A 9,947-nucleotide genomic window follows, 5' to 3' on the forward strand; every position below is an offset into this window, starting at 1 on the left:
AAAAAAAAAGCCTACAGCACCTGGTATTCCCAGGCGGTCTCCCATCCAGGTACTAACCAGGCCCGACCCTGCTTAACTTCTGAGATCGGACGAGATCAGGTGCTTTCAGGGTGGTATGGCCGTAGGCTCTAGGAGCACTGGTTTTGGGCCTCTTAGCTTTCTTCGCTCAGCTTCAGTACAAGCAAGCAAACCACTCTGAAAAAAAAAAGCCTACAGCACCTGGTATTCCCAGGCGGTCTCCCATCCAGGTACTAACCAGGCCCGACCCTGCTTAACTTCTGAGATCGGACGAGATCAGGTGCTTTCAGGGTGGTATGGCCGTAGGCTCTAGGAGCACTGGTTTTGGGCCTCTTAGCTTTCTTCGCTCAGCTTCAGTACAAGCAAGCAAACCACTCTGAAAAAAAAAAGCCTACAGCACCTGGTATTCCCAGGCGGTCTCCCATCCAGGTACTAACCAGGCCCGACCCTGCTTAACTTCTGAGATCGGACGAGATCAGGTGCTTTCAGGGTGGTATGGCCGTAGGCTCTAGGAGCACTGGTTTTGGGCCTCTTAGCTTTCTTCGCTCAGCTTCAGTACAAGCAAGCAAACCACTCTGAAAAAAAAAAGCCTACAGCACCTGGTATTCCCAGGCGGTCTCCCATCCAGGTACTAACCAGGCCCGACCCTGCTTAACTTCTGAGATCGGACGAGATCAGGTGCTTTCAGGGTGGTATGGCCGTAGGCTCTAGGAGCACTGGTTTTGGGCCTCTTAGCTTTCTTCGCTCAGCTTCAGTACAAGCAAGCAAACCACTCTGAAAAAAAAAAGCCTACAGCACCTGGTATTCCCAGGCGGTCTCCCATCCAGGTACTAACCAGGCCCGACCCTGCTTAACTTCTGAGATCGGACGAGATCAGGTGCTTTCAGGGTGGTATGGCCGTAGGCTCTAGGAGCACTGGTTTTGGGCCTCTTAGCTTTCTTCGCTCAGCTTCAGTACAAGCAAGCAAACCACTCTGAAAAAAAAAAGCCTACAGCACCTGGTATTCCCAGGCGGTCTCCCATCCAGGTACTAACCAGGCCCGACCCTGCTTAACTTCTGAGATCGGACGAGATCAGGTGCTTTCAGGGTGGTATGGCCGTAGGCTCTAGGAGCACTGGTTTTGGGCCTCTTAGCTTTCTTCGCTCAGCTTCAGTACAAGCAAGCAAACCACTCTGAAAAAAAAAAGCCTACAGCACCTGGTATTCCCAGGCGGTCTCCCATCCAGGTACTAACCAGGCCCGACCCTGCTTAACTTCTGAGATCGGACGAGATCAGGTGCTTTCAGGGTGGTATGGCCGTAGGCTCTAGGAGCACTGGTTTTGGGCCTCTTAGCTTTCTTCGCTCAGCTTCAGTACAAGCAAGCAAACCACTCTGAAAAAAAAAAGCCTACAGCACCTGGTATTCCCAGGCGGTCTCCCATCCAGGTACTAACCAGGCCCGACCCTGCTTAACTTCTGAGATCGGACGAGATCAGGTGCTTTCAGGGTGGTATGGCCGTAGGCTCTAGGAGCACTGGTTTTGGGCCTCTTAGCTTTCTTCGCTCAGCTTCAGTACAAGCAAGCAAACCACTCTGAAAAAAAAAAGCCTACAGCACCTGGTATTCCCAGGCGGTCTCCCATCCAGGTACTAACCAGGCCCGACCCTGCTTAACTTCTGAGATCGGACGAGATCAGGTGCTTTCAGGGTGGTATGGCCGTAGGCTCTAGGAGCACTGGTTTTGGGCCTCTTAGCTTTCTTCGCTCAGCTTCAGTACAAGCAAGCAAACCACTCTGAAAAAAAAAAGCCTACAGCACCTGGTATTCCCAGGCGGTCTCCCATCCAGGTACTAACCAGGCCCGACCCTGCTTAACTTCTGAGATCGGACGAGATCAGGTGCTTTCAGGGTGGTATGGCCGTAGGCTCTAGGAGCACTGGTTTTGGGCCTCTTAGCTTTCTTCGCTCAGCTTCAGTACAAGCAAGCAAACCACTCTGAAAAAAAAAAGCCTACAGCACCTGGTATTCCCAGGCGGTCTCCCATCCAGGTACTAACCAGGCCCGACCCTGCTTAACTTCTGAGATCGGACGAGATCAGGTGCTTTCAGGGTGGTATGGCCGTAGGCTCTAGGAGCACTGGTTTTGGGCCTCTTAGCTTTCTTCGCTCAGCTTCAGTACAAGCAAGCAAACCACTCTGAAAAAAAAAAGCCTACAGCACCTGGTATTCCCAGGCGGTCTCCCATCCAGGTACTAACCAGGCCCGACCCTGCTTAACTTCTGAGATCGGACGAGATCAGGTGCTTTCAGGGTGGTATGGCCGTAGGCTCTAGGAGCACTGGTTTTGGGCCTCTTAGCTTTCTTCGCTCAGCTTCAGTACAAGCAAGCAAACCACTCTGAAAAAAAAAAGCCTACAGCACCTGGTATTCCCAGGCGGTCTCCCATCCAGGTACTAACCAGGCCCGACCCTGCTTAACTTCTGAGATCGGACGAGATCAGGTGCTTTCAGGGTGGTATGGCCGTAGGCTCTAGGAGCACTGGTTTTGGGCCTCTTAGCTTTCTTCGCTCAGCTTCAGTACAAGCAAGCAAACCACTCTGAAAAAAAAAAGCCTACAGCACCTGGTATTCCCAGGCGGTCTCCCATCCAGGTACTAACCAGGCCCGACCCTGCTTAACTTCTGAGATCGGACGAGATCAGGTGCTTTCAGGGTGGTATGGCCGTAGGCTCTAGGAGCACTGGTTTTGGGCCTCTTAGCTTTCTTCGCTCAGCTTCAGTACAAGCAAGCAAACCACTCTGAAAAAAAAAAGCCTACAGCACCTGGTATTCCCAGGCGGTCTCCCATCCAGGTACTAACCAGGCCCGACCCTGCTTAACTTCTGAGATCGGACGAGATCAGGTGCTTTCAGGGTGGTATGGCCGTAGGCTCTAGGAGCACTGGTTTTGGGCCTCTTAGCTTTCTTCGCTCAGCTTCAGTACAAGCAAGCAAACCACTCTGAAAAAAAAAAGCCTACAGCACCTGGTATTCCCAGGCGGTCTCCCATCCAGGTACTAACCAGGCCCGACCCTGCTTAACTTCTGAGATCGGACGAGATCAGGTGCTTTCAGGGTGGTATGGCCGTAGGCTCTAGGAGCACTGGTTTTGGGCCTCTTAGCTTTCTCGCTCAGCTTCAGTACAAGCAAGCAAACCACTCTGAAAAAAAAAAGCCTACAGCACCTGGTATTCCCAGGCGGTCTCCCATCCAGGTACTAACCAGGCCCGACCCTGCTTAACTTCTGAGATCGGACGAGATCAGGTGCTTTCAGGGTGGTATGGCCGTAGGCTCTAGGAGCACTGGTTTTGGGCCTCTTAGCTTTCTTCGCTCAGCTTCAGTACAAGCAAGCAAACCACTCTGAAAAAAAAAAGCCTACAGCACCTGGTATTCCCAGGCGGTCTCCCATCCAGGTACTAACCAGGCCCGACCCTGCTTAACTTCTGAGATCGGACGAGATCAGGTGCTTTCAGGGTGGTATGGCCGTAGGCTCTAGGAGCACTGGTTTTGGGCCTCTTAGCTTTCTTCGCTCAGCTTCAGTACAAGCAAGCAAACCACTCTGAAAAAAAAAAGCCTACAGCACCTGGTATTCCCAGGCGGTCTCCCATCCAGGTACTAACCAGGCCCGACCCTGCTTAACTTCTGAGATCGGACGAGATCAGGTGCTTTCAGGGTGGTATGGCCGTAGGCTCTAGGAGCACTGGTTTTGGGCCTCTTAGCTTTCTTCGCTCAGCTTCAGTACAAGCAAGCAAACCACTCTGAAAAAAAAAAGCCTACAGCACCTGGTATTCCCAGGCGGTCTCCCATCCAGGTACTAACCAGGCCCGACCCTGCTTAACTTCTGAGATCGGACGAGATCAGGTGCTTTCAGGGTGGTATGGCCGTAGGCTCTAGGAGCACTGGTTTTGGGCCTCTTAGCTTTCTTCGCTCAGCTTCAGTACAAGCAAGCAAACCACTCTGAAAAAAAAAAGCCTACAGCACCTGGTATTCCCAGGCGGTCTCCCATCCAGGTACTAACCAGGCCCGACCCTGCTTAACTTCTGAGATCGGACGAGATCAGGTGCTTTCAGGGTGGTATGGCCGTAGGCTCTAGGAGCACTGGTTTTGGGCCTCTTAGCTTTCTTCGCTCAGCTTCAGTACAAGCAAGCAAACCACTCTGAAAAAAAAAAGCCTACAGCACCTGGTATTCCCAGGCGGTCTCCCATCCAGGTACTAACCAGGCCCGACCCTGCTTAACTTCTGAGATCGGACGAGATCAGGTGCTTTCAGGGTGGTATGGCCGTAGGCTCTAGGAGCACTGGTTTTGGGCCTCTTAGCTTTCTTCGCTCAGCTTCAGTACAAGCAAGCAAACCACTCTGAAAAAAAAAAGCCTACAGCACCTGGTATTCCCAGGCGGTCTCCCATCCAGGTACTAACCAGGCCCGACCCTGCTTAACTTCTGAGATCGGACGAGATCAGGTGCTTTCAGGGTGGTATGGCCGTAGGCTCTAGGAGCACTGGTTTTGGGCCTCTTAGCTTTCTTCGCTCAGCTTCAGTACAAGCAAGCAAACCACTCTGAAAAAAAAAAGCCTACAGCACCTGGTATTCCCAGGCGGTCTCCCATCCAGGTACTAACCAGGCCCGACCCTGCTTAACTTCTGAGATCGGACGAGATCAGGTGCTTTCAGGGTGGTATGGCCGTAGGCTCTAGGAGCACTGGTTTTGGGCCTCTTAGCTTTCTTCGCTCAGCTTCAGTACAAGCAAGCAAACCACTCTGAAAAAAAAAAGCCTACAGCACCTGGTATTCCCAGGCGGTCTCCCATCCAGGTACTAACCAGGCCCGACCCTGCTTAACTTCTGAGATCGGACGAGATCAGGTGCTTTCAGGGTGGTATGGCCGTAGGCTCTAGGAGCACTGGTTTTGGGCCTCTTAGCTTTCTTCGCTCAGCTTCAGTACAAGCAAGCAAACCACTCTGAAAAAAAAAAGCCTACAGCACCTGGTATTCCCAGGCGGTCTCCCATCCAGGTACTAACCAGGCCCGACCCTGCTTAACTTCTGAGATCGGACGAGATCAGGTGCTTTCAGGGTGGTATGGCCGTAGGCTCTAGGAGCACTGGTTTTGGGCCTCTTAGCTTTCTTCGCTCAGCTTCAGTACAAGCAAGCAAACCACTCTGAAAAAAAAAAGCCTACAGCACCTGGTATTCCCAGGCGGTCTCCCATCCAGGTACTAACCAGGCCCGACCCTGCTTAACTTCTGAGATCGGACGAGATCAGGTGCTTTCAGGGTGGTATGGCCGTAGGCTCTAGGAGCACTGGTTTTGGGCCTCTTAGCTTTCTTCGCTCAGCTTCAGTACAAGCAAGCAAACCACTCTGAAAAAAAAAAGCCTACAGCACCTGGTATTCCCAGGCGGTCTCCCATCCAGGTACTAACCAGGCCCGACCCTGCTTAACTTCTGAGATCGGACGAGATCAGGTGCTTTCAGGGTGGTATGGCCGTAGGCTCTAGGAGCACTGGTTTTGGGCCTCTTAGCTTTCTTCGCTCAGCTTCAGTACAAGCAAGCAAACCACTCTGAAAAAAAAAAGCCTACAGCACCTGGTATTCCCAGGCGGTCTCCCATCCAGGTACTAACCAGGCCCGACCCTGCTTAACTTCTGAGATCGGACGAGATCAGGTGCTTTCAGGGTGGTATGGCCGTAGGCTCTAGGAGCACTGGTTTTGGGCCTCTTAGCTTTCTTCGCTCAGCTTCAGTACAAGCAAGCAAACCACTCTGAAAAAAAAAAGCCTACAGCACCTGGTATTCCCAGGCGGTCTCCCATCCAGGTACTAACCAGGCCCGACCCTGCTTAACTTCTGAGATCGGACGAGATCAGGTGCTTTCAGGGTGGTATGGCCGTAGGCTCTAGGAGCACTGGTTTTGGGCCTCTTAGCTTTCTTCGCTCAGCTTCAGTACAAGCAAGCAAACCACTCTGAAAAAAAAAAGCCTACAGCACCTGGTATTCCCAGGCGGTCTCCCATCCAGGTACTAACCAGGCCCGACCCTGCTTAACTTCTGAGATCGGACGAGATCAGGTGCTTTCAGGGTGGTATGGCCGTAGGCTCTAGGAGCACTGGTTTTGGGCCTCTTAGCTTTCTTCGCTCAGCTTCAGTACAAGCAAGCAAACCACTCTGAAAAAAAAAAGCCTACAGCACCTGGTATTCCCAGGCGGTCTCCCATCCAGGTACTAACCAGGCCCGACCCTGCTTAACTTCTGAGATCGGACGAGATCAGGTGCTTTCAGGGTGGTATGGCCGTAGGCTCTAGGAGCACTGGTTTTGGGCCTCTTAGCTTTCTTCGCTCAGCTTCAGTACAAGCAAGCAAACCACTCTGAAAAAAAAAAGCCTACAGCACCTGGTATTCCCAGGCGGTCTCCCATCCAGGTACTAACCAGGCCCGACCCTGCTTAACTTCTGAGATCGGACGAGATCAGGTGCTTTCAGGGTGGTATGGCCGTAGGCTCTAGGAGCACTGGTTTTGGGCCTCTTAGCTTTCTTCGCTCAGCTTCAGTAAGCAAGCAAACCACTCTGAAAAAAAAAAGCCTACAGCACCTGGTATTCCCAGGCGGTCTCCCATCCAGGTACTAACCAGGCCCGACCCTGCTTAACTTCTGAGATCGGACGAGATCAGGTGCTTTCAGGGTGGTATGGCCGTAGGCTCTAGGAGCACTGGTTTTGGGCCTCTTAGCTTTCTTCGCTCAGCTTCAGTACAAGCAAGCAAACCACTCTGAAAAAAAAAAGCCTACAGCACCTGGTATTCCCAGGCGGTCTCCCATCCAGGTACTAACCAGGCCCGACCCTGCTTAACTTCTGAGATCGGACGAGATCAGGTGCTTTCAGGGTGGTATGGCCGTAGGCTCTAGGAGCACTGGTTTTGGGCCTCTTAGCTTTCTTCGCTCAGCTTCAGTACAAGCAAGCAAACCACTCTGAAAAAAAAAAGCCTACAGCACCTGGTATTCCCAGGCGGTCTCCCATCCAGGTACTAACCAGGCCCGACCCTGCTTAACTTCTGAGATCGGACGAGATCAGGTGCTTTCAGGGTGGTATGGCCGTAGGCTCTAGGAGCACTGGTTTTGGGCCTCTTAGCTTTCTTCGCTCAGCTTCAGTACAAGCAAGCAAACCACTCTGAAAAAAAAAAGCCTACAGCACCTGGTATTCCCAGGCGGTCTCCCATCCAGGTACTAACCAGGCCCGACCCTGCTTAACTTCTGAGATCGGACGAGATCAGGTGCTTTCAGGGTGGTATGGCCGTAGGCTCTAGGAGCACTGGTTTTGGGCCTCTTAGCTTTCTTCGCTCAGCTTCAGTACAAGCAAGCAAACCACTCTGAAAAAAAAAAGCCTACAGCACCTGGTATTCCCAGGCGGTCTCCCATCCAGGTACTAACCAGGCCCGACCCTGCTTAACTTCTGAGATCGGACGAGATCAGGTGCTTTCAGGGTGGTATGGCCGTAGGCTCTAGGAGCACTGGTTTTGGGCCTCTTAGCTTTCTTCGCTCAGCTTCAGTACAAGCAAGCAAACCACTCTGAAAAAAAAAAGCCTACAGCACCTGGTATTCCCAGGCGGTCTCCCATCCAGGTACTAACCAGGCCCGACCCTGCTTAACTTCTGAGATCGGACGAGATCAGGTGCTTTCAGGGTGGTATGGCCGTAGGCTCTAGGAGCACTGGTTTTGGGCCTCTTAGCTTTCTTCGCTCAGCTTCAGTACAAGCAAGCAAACCACTCTGAAAAAAAAAAGCCTACAGCACCTGGTATTCCCAGGCGGTCTCCCATCCAGGTACTAACCAGGCCCGACCCTGCTTAACTTCTGAGATCGGACGAGATCAGGTGCTTTCAGGGTGGTATGGCCGTAGGCTCTAGGAGCACTGGTTTTGGGCCTCTTAGCTTTCTTCGCTCAGCTTCAGTACAAGCAAGCAAACCACTCTGAAAAAAAAAAGCCTACAGCACCTGGTATTCCCAGGCGGTCTCCCATCCAGGTACTAACCAGGCCCGACCCTGCTTAACTTCTGAGATCGGACGAGATCAGGTGCTTTCAGGGTGGTATGGCCGTAGGCTCTAGGAGCACTGGTTTTGGGCCTCTTAGCTTTCTTCGCTCAGCTTCAGTACAAGCAAGCAAACCACTCTGAAAAAAAAAAGCCTACAGCACCTGGTATTCCCAGGCGGTCTCCCATCCAGGTACTAACCAGGCCCGACCCTGCTTAACTTCTGAGATCGGACGAGATCAGGTGCTTTCAGGGTGGTATGGCCGTAGGCTCTAGGAGCACTGGTTTTGGGCCTCTTAGCTTTCTTCGCTCAGCTTCAGTACAAGCAAGCAAACCACTCTGAAAAAAAAAAGCCTACAGCACCTGGTATTCCCAGGCGGTCTCCCATCCAGGTACTAACCAGGCCCGACCCTGCTTAACTTCTGAGATCGGACGAGATCAGGTGCTTTCAGGGTGGTATGGCCGTAGGCTCTAGGAGCACTGGTTTTGGGCCTCTTAGCTTTCTTCGCTCAGCTTCAGTACAAGCAAGCAAACCACTCTGAAAAAAAAAAGCCTACAGCACCTGGTATTCCCAGGCGGTCTCCCATCCAGGTACTAACCAGGCCCGACCCTGCTTAACTTCTGAGATCGGACGAGATCAGGTGCTTTCAGGGTGGTATGGCCGTAGGCTCTAGGAGCACTGGTTTTGGGCCTCTTAGCTTTCTTCGCTCAGCTTCAGTACAAGCAAGCAAACCACTCTGAAAAAAAAAAGCCTACAGCACCTGGTATTCCCAGGCGGTCTCCCATCCAGGTACTAACCAGGCCCGACCCTGCTTAACTTCTGAGATCGGACGAGATCAGGTGCTTTCAGGGTGGTATGGCCGTAGGCTCTAGGAGCACTGGTTTTGGGCCTCTTAGCTTTCTTCGCTCAGCTTCAGTACAAGCAAGCAAACCACTCTGAAAAAAAAAAGCCTACAGCACCTGGTATTCCCAGGCGGTCTCCCATCCAGGTACTAACCAGGCCCGACCCTGCTTAACTTCTGAGATCGGACGAGATCAGGTGCTTTCAGGGTGGTATGGCCGTAGGCTCTAGGAGCACTGGTTTTGGGCCTCTTAGCTTTCTTCGCTCAGCTTCAGTACAAGCAAGCAAACCACTCTGAAAAAAAAAAGCCTACAGCACCTGGTATTCCCAGGCGGTCTCCCATCCAGGTACTAACCAGGCCCGACCCTGCTTAACTTCTGAGATCGGACGAGATCAGGTGCTTTCAGGGTGGTATGGCCGTAGGCTCTAGGAGCACTGGTTTTGGGCCTCTTAGCTTTCTTCGCTCAGCTTCAGTACAAGCAAGCAAACCACTCTGAAAAAAAAAAGCCTACAGCACCTGGTATTCCCAGGCGGTCTCCCATCCAGGTACTAACCAGGCCCGACCCTGCTTAACTTCTGAGATCGGACGAGATCAGGTGCTTTCAGGGTGGTATGGCCGTAGGCTCTAGGAGCACTGGTTTTGGGCCTCTTAGCTTTCTTCGCTCAGCTTCAGTACAAGCAAGCAAACCACTCTGAAAAAAAAAAGCCTACAGCACCTGGTATTCCCAGGCGGTCTCCCATCCAGGTACTAACCAGGCCCGACCCTGCTTAACTTCTGAGATCGGACGAGATCAGGTGCTTTCAGGGTGGTATGGCCGTAGGCTCTAGGAGCACTGGTTTTGGGCCTCTTAGCTTTCTTCGCTCAGCTTCAGTACAAGCAAGCAAACCACTCTGAAAAAAAAAAGCCTACAGCACCTGGTATTCCCAGGCGGTCTCCCATCCAGGTACTAACCAGGCCCGACCCTGCTTAACTTCTGAGATCGGACGAGATCAGGTGCTTTCAGGGTGGTATGGCCGTAGGCTCTAGGAGCACTGGTTTTGGGCCTCTTAGCTTTCTTCGCTCAGCTTCAGTACAAGCAAGCAAACCACTCTGA

General features: G+C 52.3%; 50 non-coding genes across 50 annotated transcripts; all 50 read right to left on the bottom strand.

Moving 5' to 3' along the window:
- Positions 1 to 8: 8 nt before the first annotated feature.
- LOC147682958 (5S ribosomal RNA) lies at positions 9 to 127 on the bottom strand. The gene has a single exon (XR_015301377.1). It is a non-coding gene; the product is annotated as a 5S ribosomal RNA (ribosomal RNA).
- An 80-nt stretch (positions 128 to 207) lies between these two features.
- Positions 208 to 326, bottom strand: LOC147682959 (5S ribosomal RNA). The gene has a single exon (XR_015301378.1). It is a non-coding gene; the product is annotated as a 5S ribosomal RNA (ribosomal RNA).
- Positions 327 to 406: 80 nt separating this feature from the next.
- LOC147682960 (5S ribosomal RNA) lies at positions 407 to 525 on the bottom strand. The gene has a single exon (XR_015301379.1). It is a non-coding gene; the product is annotated as a 5S ribosomal RNA (ribosomal RNA).
- Positions 526 to 605: 80 nt separating this feature from the next.
- On the bottom strand, positions 606 to 724 carry LOC147682961 (5S ribosomal RNA). The gene has a single exon (XR_015301380.1). It is a non-coding gene; the product is annotated as a 5S ribosomal RNA (ribosomal RNA).
- Positions 725 to 804: 80 nt separating this feature from the next.
- On the bottom strand, positions 805 to 923 carry LOC147682962 (5S ribosomal RNA). Its single transcript, XR_015301381.1, has one exon. It is a non-coding gene; the product is annotated as a 5S ribosomal RNA (ribosomal RNA).
- An 80-nt stretch (positions 924 to 1,003) lies between these two features.
- Positions 1,004 to 1,122, bottom strand: LOC147682963 (5S ribosomal RNA). The gene has a single exon (XR_015301382.1). It is a non-coding gene; the product is annotated as a 5S ribosomal RNA (ribosomal RNA).
- An 80-nt stretch (positions 1,123 to 1,202) lies between these two features.
- Positions 1,203 to 1,321, bottom strand: LOC147682964 (5S ribosomal RNA). Its single transcript, XR_015301383.1, has one exon. It is a non-coding gene; the product is annotated as a 5S ribosomal RNA (ribosomal RNA).
- An 80-nt stretch (positions 1,322 to 1,401) lies between these two features.
- LOC147682965 (5S ribosomal RNA) lies at positions 1,402 to 1,520 on the bottom strand. Its single transcript, XR_015301384.1, has one exon. It is a non-coding gene; the product is annotated as a 5S ribosomal RNA (ribosomal RNA).
- An 80-nt stretch (positions 1,521 to 1,600) lies between these two features.
- LOC147682966 (5S ribosomal RNA) lies at positions 1,601 to 1,719 on the bottom strand. Its single transcript, XR_015301386.1, has one exon. It is a non-coding gene; the product is annotated as a 5S ribosomal RNA (ribosomal RNA).
- An 80-nt stretch (positions 1,720 to 1,799) lies between these two features.
- On the bottom strand, positions 1,800 to 1,918 carry LOC147682967 (5S ribosomal RNA). Its single transcript, XR_015301387.1, has one exon. It is a non-coding gene; the product is annotated as a 5S ribosomal RNA (ribosomal RNA).
- An 80-nt stretch (positions 1,919 to 1,998) lies between these two features.
- LOC147682968 (5S ribosomal RNA) lies at positions 1,999 to 2,117 on the bottom strand. The gene has a single exon (XR_015301388.1). It is a non-coding gene; the product is annotated as a 5S ribosomal RNA (ribosomal RNA).
- An 80-nt stretch (positions 2,118 to 2,197) lies between these two features.
- On the bottom strand, positions 2,198 to 2,316 carry LOC147682969 (5S ribosomal RNA). Its single transcript, XR_015301389.1, has one exon. It is a non-coding gene; the product is annotated as a 5S ribosomal RNA (ribosomal RNA).
- Positions 2,317 to 2,396: 80 nt separating this feature from the next.
- LOC147682970 (5S ribosomal RNA) lies at positions 2,397 to 2,515 on the bottom strand. Its single transcript, XR_015301390.1, has one exon. It is a non-coding gene; the product is annotated as a 5S ribosomal RNA (ribosomal RNA).
- Positions 2,516 to 2,595: 80 nt separating this feature from the next.
- LOC147682971 (5S ribosomal RNA) lies at positions 2,596 to 2,714 on the bottom strand. Its single transcript, XR_015301391.1, has one exon. It is a non-coding gene; the product is annotated as a 5S ribosomal RNA (ribosomal RNA).
- An 80-nt stretch (positions 2,715 to 2,794) lies between these two features.
- On the bottom strand, positions 2,795 to 2,913 carry LOC147682972 (5S ribosomal RNA). The gene has a single exon (XR_015301392.1). It is a non-coding gene; the product is annotated as a 5S ribosomal RNA (ribosomal RNA).
- Positions 2,914 to 2,993: 80 nt separating this feature from the next.
- On the bottom strand, positions 2,994 to 3,112 carry LOC147682973 (5S ribosomal RNA). The gene has a single exon (XR_015301393.1). It is a non-coding gene; the product is annotated as a 5S ribosomal RNA (ribosomal RNA).
- Positions 3,113 to 3,191: 79 nt separating this feature from the next.
- Positions 3,192 to 3,310, bottom strand: LOC147682974 (5S ribosomal RNA). Its single transcript, XR_015301394.1, has one exon. It is a non-coding gene; the product is annotated as a 5S ribosomal RNA (ribosomal RNA).
- An 80-nt stretch (positions 3,311 to 3,390) lies between these two features.
- On the bottom strand, positions 3,391 to 3,509 carry LOC147682975 (5S ribosomal RNA). The gene has a single exon (XR_015301395.1). It is a non-coding gene; the product is annotated as a 5S ribosomal RNA (ribosomal RNA).
- An 80-nt stretch (positions 3,510 to 3,589) lies between these two features.
- LOC147682976 (5S ribosomal RNA) lies at positions 3,590 to 3,708 on the bottom strand. Its single transcript, XR_015301397.1, has one exon. It is a non-coding gene; the product is annotated as a 5S ribosomal RNA (ribosomal RNA).
- Positions 3,709 to 3,788: 80 nt separating this feature from the next.
- LOC147682977 (5S ribosomal RNA) lies at positions 3,789 to 3,907 on the bottom strand. The gene has a single exon (XR_015301398.1). It is a non-coding gene; the product is annotated as a 5S ribosomal RNA (ribosomal RNA).
- Positions 3,908 to 3,987: 80 nt separating this feature from the next.
- Positions 3,988 to 4,106, bottom strand: LOC147682978 (5S ribosomal RNA). The gene has a single exon (XR_015301399.1). It is a non-coding gene; the product is annotated as a 5S ribosomal RNA (ribosomal RNA).
- Positions 4,107 to 4,186: 80 nt separating this feature from the next.
- On the bottom strand, positions 4,187 to 4,305 carry LOC147682979 (5S ribosomal RNA). The gene has a single exon (XR_015301400.1). It is a non-coding gene; the product is annotated as a 5S ribosomal RNA (ribosomal RNA).
- An 80-nt stretch (positions 4,306 to 4,385) lies between these two features.
- LOC147682980 (5S ribosomal RNA) lies at positions 4,386 to 4,504 on the bottom strand. The gene has a single exon (XR_015301401.1). It is a non-coding gene; the product is annotated as a 5S ribosomal RNA (ribosomal RNA).
- An 80-nt stretch (positions 4,505 to 4,584) lies between these two features.
- Positions 4,585 to 4,703, bottom strand: LOC147682981 (5S ribosomal RNA). Its single transcript, XR_015301402.1, has one exon. It is a non-coding gene; the product is annotated as a 5S ribosomal RNA (ribosomal RNA).
- Positions 4,704 to 4,783: 80 nt separating this feature from the next.
- Positions 4,784 to 4,902, bottom strand: LOC147682982 (5S ribosomal RNA). The gene has a single exon (XR_015301403.1). It is a non-coding gene; the product is annotated as a 5S ribosomal RNA (ribosomal RNA).
- An 80-nt stretch (positions 4,903 to 4,982) lies between these two features.
- On the bottom strand, positions 4,983 to 5,101 carry LOC147682983 (5S ribosomal RNA). Its single transcript, XR_015301404.1, has one exon. It is a non-coding gene; the product is annotated as a 5S ribosomal RNA (ribosomal RNA).
- An 80-nt stretch (positions 5,102 to 5,181) lies between these two features.
- Positions 5,182 to 5,300, bottom strand: LOC147682984 (5S ribosomal RNA). Its single transcript, XR_015301405.1, has one exon. It is a non-coding gene; the product is annotated as a 5S ribosomal RNA (ribosomal RNA).
- An 80-nt stretch (positions 5,301 to 5,380) lies between these two features.
- On the bottom strand, positions 5,381 to 5,499 carry LOC147682985 (5S ribosomal RNA). The gene has a single exon (XR_015301406.1). It is a non-coding gene; the product is annotated as a 5S ribosomal RNA (ribosomal RNA).
- An 80-nt stretch (positions 5,500 to 5,579) lies between these two features.
- On the bottom strand, positions 5,580 to 5,698 carry LOC147682986 (5S ribosomal RNA). The gene has a single exon (XR_015301408.1). It is a non-coding gene; the product is annotated as a 5S ribosomal RNA (ribosomal RNA).
- Positions 5,699 to 5,778: 80 nt separating this feature from the next.
- Positions 5,779 to 5,897, bottom strand: LOC147682987 (5S ribosomal RNA). Its single transcript, XR_015301409.1, has one exon. It is a non-coding gene; the product is annotated as a 5S ribosomal RNA (ribosomal RNA).
- An 80-nt stretch (positions 5,898 to 5,977) lies between these two features.
- Positions 5,978 to 6,096, bottom strand: LOC147682988 (5S ribosomal RNA). The gene has a single exon (XR_015301410.1). It is a non-coding gene; the product is annotated as a 5S ribosomal RNA (ribosomal RNA).
- Positions 6,097 to 6,176: 80 nt separating this feature from the next.
- LOC147682989 (5S ribosomal RNA) lies at positions 6,177 to 6,295 on the bottom strand. Its single transcript, XR_015301411.1, has one exon. It is a non-coding gene; the product is annotated as a 5S ribosomal RNA (ribosomal RNA).
- An 80-nt stretch (positions 6,296 to 6,375) lies between these two features.
- LOC147682990 (5S ribosomal RNA) lies at positions 6,376 to 6,494 on the bottom strand. The gene has a single exon (XR_015301412.1). It is a non-coding gene; the product is annotated as a 5S ribosomal RNA (ribosomal RNA).
- A 78-nt stretch (positions 6,495 to 6,572) lies between these two features.
- LOC147682991 (5S ribosomal RNA) lies at positions 6,573 to 6,691 on the bottom strand. Its single transcript, XR_015301413.1, has one exon. It is a non-coding gene; the product is annotated as a 5S ribosomal RNA (ribosomal RNA).
- An 80-nt stretch (positions 6,692 to 6,771) lies between these two features.
- Positions 6,772 to 6,890, bottom strand: LOC147682992 (5S ribosomal RNA). Its single transcript, XR_015301414.1, has one exon. It is a non-coding gene; the product is annotated as a 5S ribosomal RNA (ribosomal RNA).
- Positions 6,891 to 6,970: 80 nt separating this feature from the next.
- Positions 6,971 to 7,089, bottom strand: LOC147682993 (5S ribosomal RNA). Its single transcript, XR_015301415.1, has one exon. It is a non-coding gene; the product is annotated as a 5S ribosomal RNA (ribosomal RNA).
- An 80-nt stretch (positions 7,090 to 7,169) lies between these two features.
- Positions 7,170 to 7,288, bottom strand: LOC147682994 (5S ribosomal RNA). The gene has a single exon (XR_015301416.1). It is a non-coding gene; the product is annotated as a 5S ribosomal RNA (ribosomal RNA).
- An 80-nt stretch (positions 7,289 to 7,368) lies between these two features.
- Positions 7,369 to 7,487, bottom strand: LOC147682995 (5S ribosomal RNA). The gene has a single exon (XR_015301417.1). It is a non-coding gene; the product is annotated as a 5S ribosomal RNA (ribosomal RNA).
- An 80-nt stretch (positions 7,488 to 7,567) lies between these two features.
- LOC147682996 (5S ribosomal RNA) lies at positions 7,568 to 7,686 on the bottom strand. The gene has a single exon (XR_015301419.1). It is a non-coding gene; the product is annotated as a 5S ribosomal RNA (ribosomal RNA).
- An 80-nt stretch (positions 7,687 to 7,766) lies between these two features.
- LOC147682997 (5S ribosomal RNA) lies at positions 7,767 to 7,885 on the bottom strand. The gene has a single exon (XR_015301420.1). It is a non-coding gene; the product is annotated as a 5S ribosomal RNA (ribosomal RNA).
- Positions 7,886 to 7,965: 80 nt separating this feature from the next.
- Positions 7,966 to 8,084, bottom strand: LOC147682998 (5S ribosomal RNA). Its single transcript, XR_015301421.1, has one exon. It is a non-coding gene; the product is annotated as a 5S ribosomal RNA (ribosomal RNA).
- Positions 8,085 to 8,164: 80 nt separating this feature from the next.
- LOC147682999 (5S ribosomal RNA) lies at positions 8,165 to 8,283 on the bottom strand. Its single transcript, XR_015301422.1, has one exon. It is a non-coding gene; the product is annotated as a 5S ribosomal RNA (ribosomal RNA).
- Positions 8,284 to 8,363: 80 nt separating this feature from the next.
- On the bottom strand, positions 8,364 to 8,482 carry LOC147683000 (5S ribosomal RNA). The gene has a single exon (XR_015301423.1). It is a non-coding gene; the product is annotated as a 5S ribosomal RNA (ribosomal RNA).
- Positions 8,483 to 8,562: 80 nt separating this feature from the next.
- On the bottom strand, positions 8,563 to 8,681 carry LOC147683001 (5S ribosomal RNA). The gene has a single exon (XR_015301424.1). It is a non-coding gene; the product is annotated as a 5S ribosomal RNA (ribosomal RNA).
- Positions 8,682 to 8,761: 80 nt separating this feature from the next.
- On the bottom strand, positions 8,762 to 8,880 carry LOC147683002 (5S ribosomal RNA). The gene has a single exon (XR_015301425.1). It is a non-coding gene; the product is annotated as a 5S ribosomal RNA (ribosomal RNA).
- An 80-nt stretch (positions 8,881 to 8,960) lies between these two features.
- LOC147683003 (5S ribosomal RNA) lies at positions 8,961 to 9,079 on the bottom strand. The gene has a single exon (XR_015301426.1). It is a non-coding gene; the product is annotated as a 5S ribosomal RNA (ribosomal RNA).
- An 80-nt stretch (positions 9,080 to 9,159) lies between these two features.
- LOC147683004 (5S ribosomal RNA) lies at positions 9,160 to 9,278 on the bottom strand. Its single transcript, XR_015301427.1, has one exon. It is a non-coding gene; the product is annotated as a 5S ribosomal RNA (ribosomal RNA).
- Positions 9,279 to 9,358: 80 nt separating this feature from the next.
- LOC147683005 (5S ribosomal RNA) lies at positions 9,359 to 9,477 on the bottom strand. The gene has a single exon (XR_015301428.1). It is a non-coding gene; the product is annotated as a 5S ribosomal RNA (ribosomal RNA).
- An 80-nt stretch (positions 9,478 to 9,557) lies between these two features.
- Positions 9,558 to 9,676, bottom strand: LOC147683006 (5S ribosomal RNA). Its single transcript, XR_015301430.1, has one exon. It is a non-coding gene; the product is annotated as a 5S ribosomal RNA (ribosomal RNA).
- An 80-nt stretch (positions 9,677 to 9,756) lies between these two features.
- Positions 9,757 to 9,875, bottom strand: LOC147683007 (5S ribosomal RNA). The gene has a single exon (XR_015301431.1). It is a non-coding gene; the product is annotated as a 5S ribosomal RNA (ribosomal RNA).
- Positions 9,876 to 9,947: the final 72 nt, after the last annotated feature.

The sequence above is a fragment of the Lissotriton vulgaris genome, chromosome 11 (genome assembly GCF_964263255.1).
Source record: "Lissotriton vulgaris chromosome 11, aLisVul1.2, whole genome shotgun sequence".
In the NCBI taxonomy this organism is placed as follows: Eukaryota; Metazoa; Chordata; class Amphibia; order Caudata; family Salamandridae; genus Lissotriton; species Lissotriton vulgaris.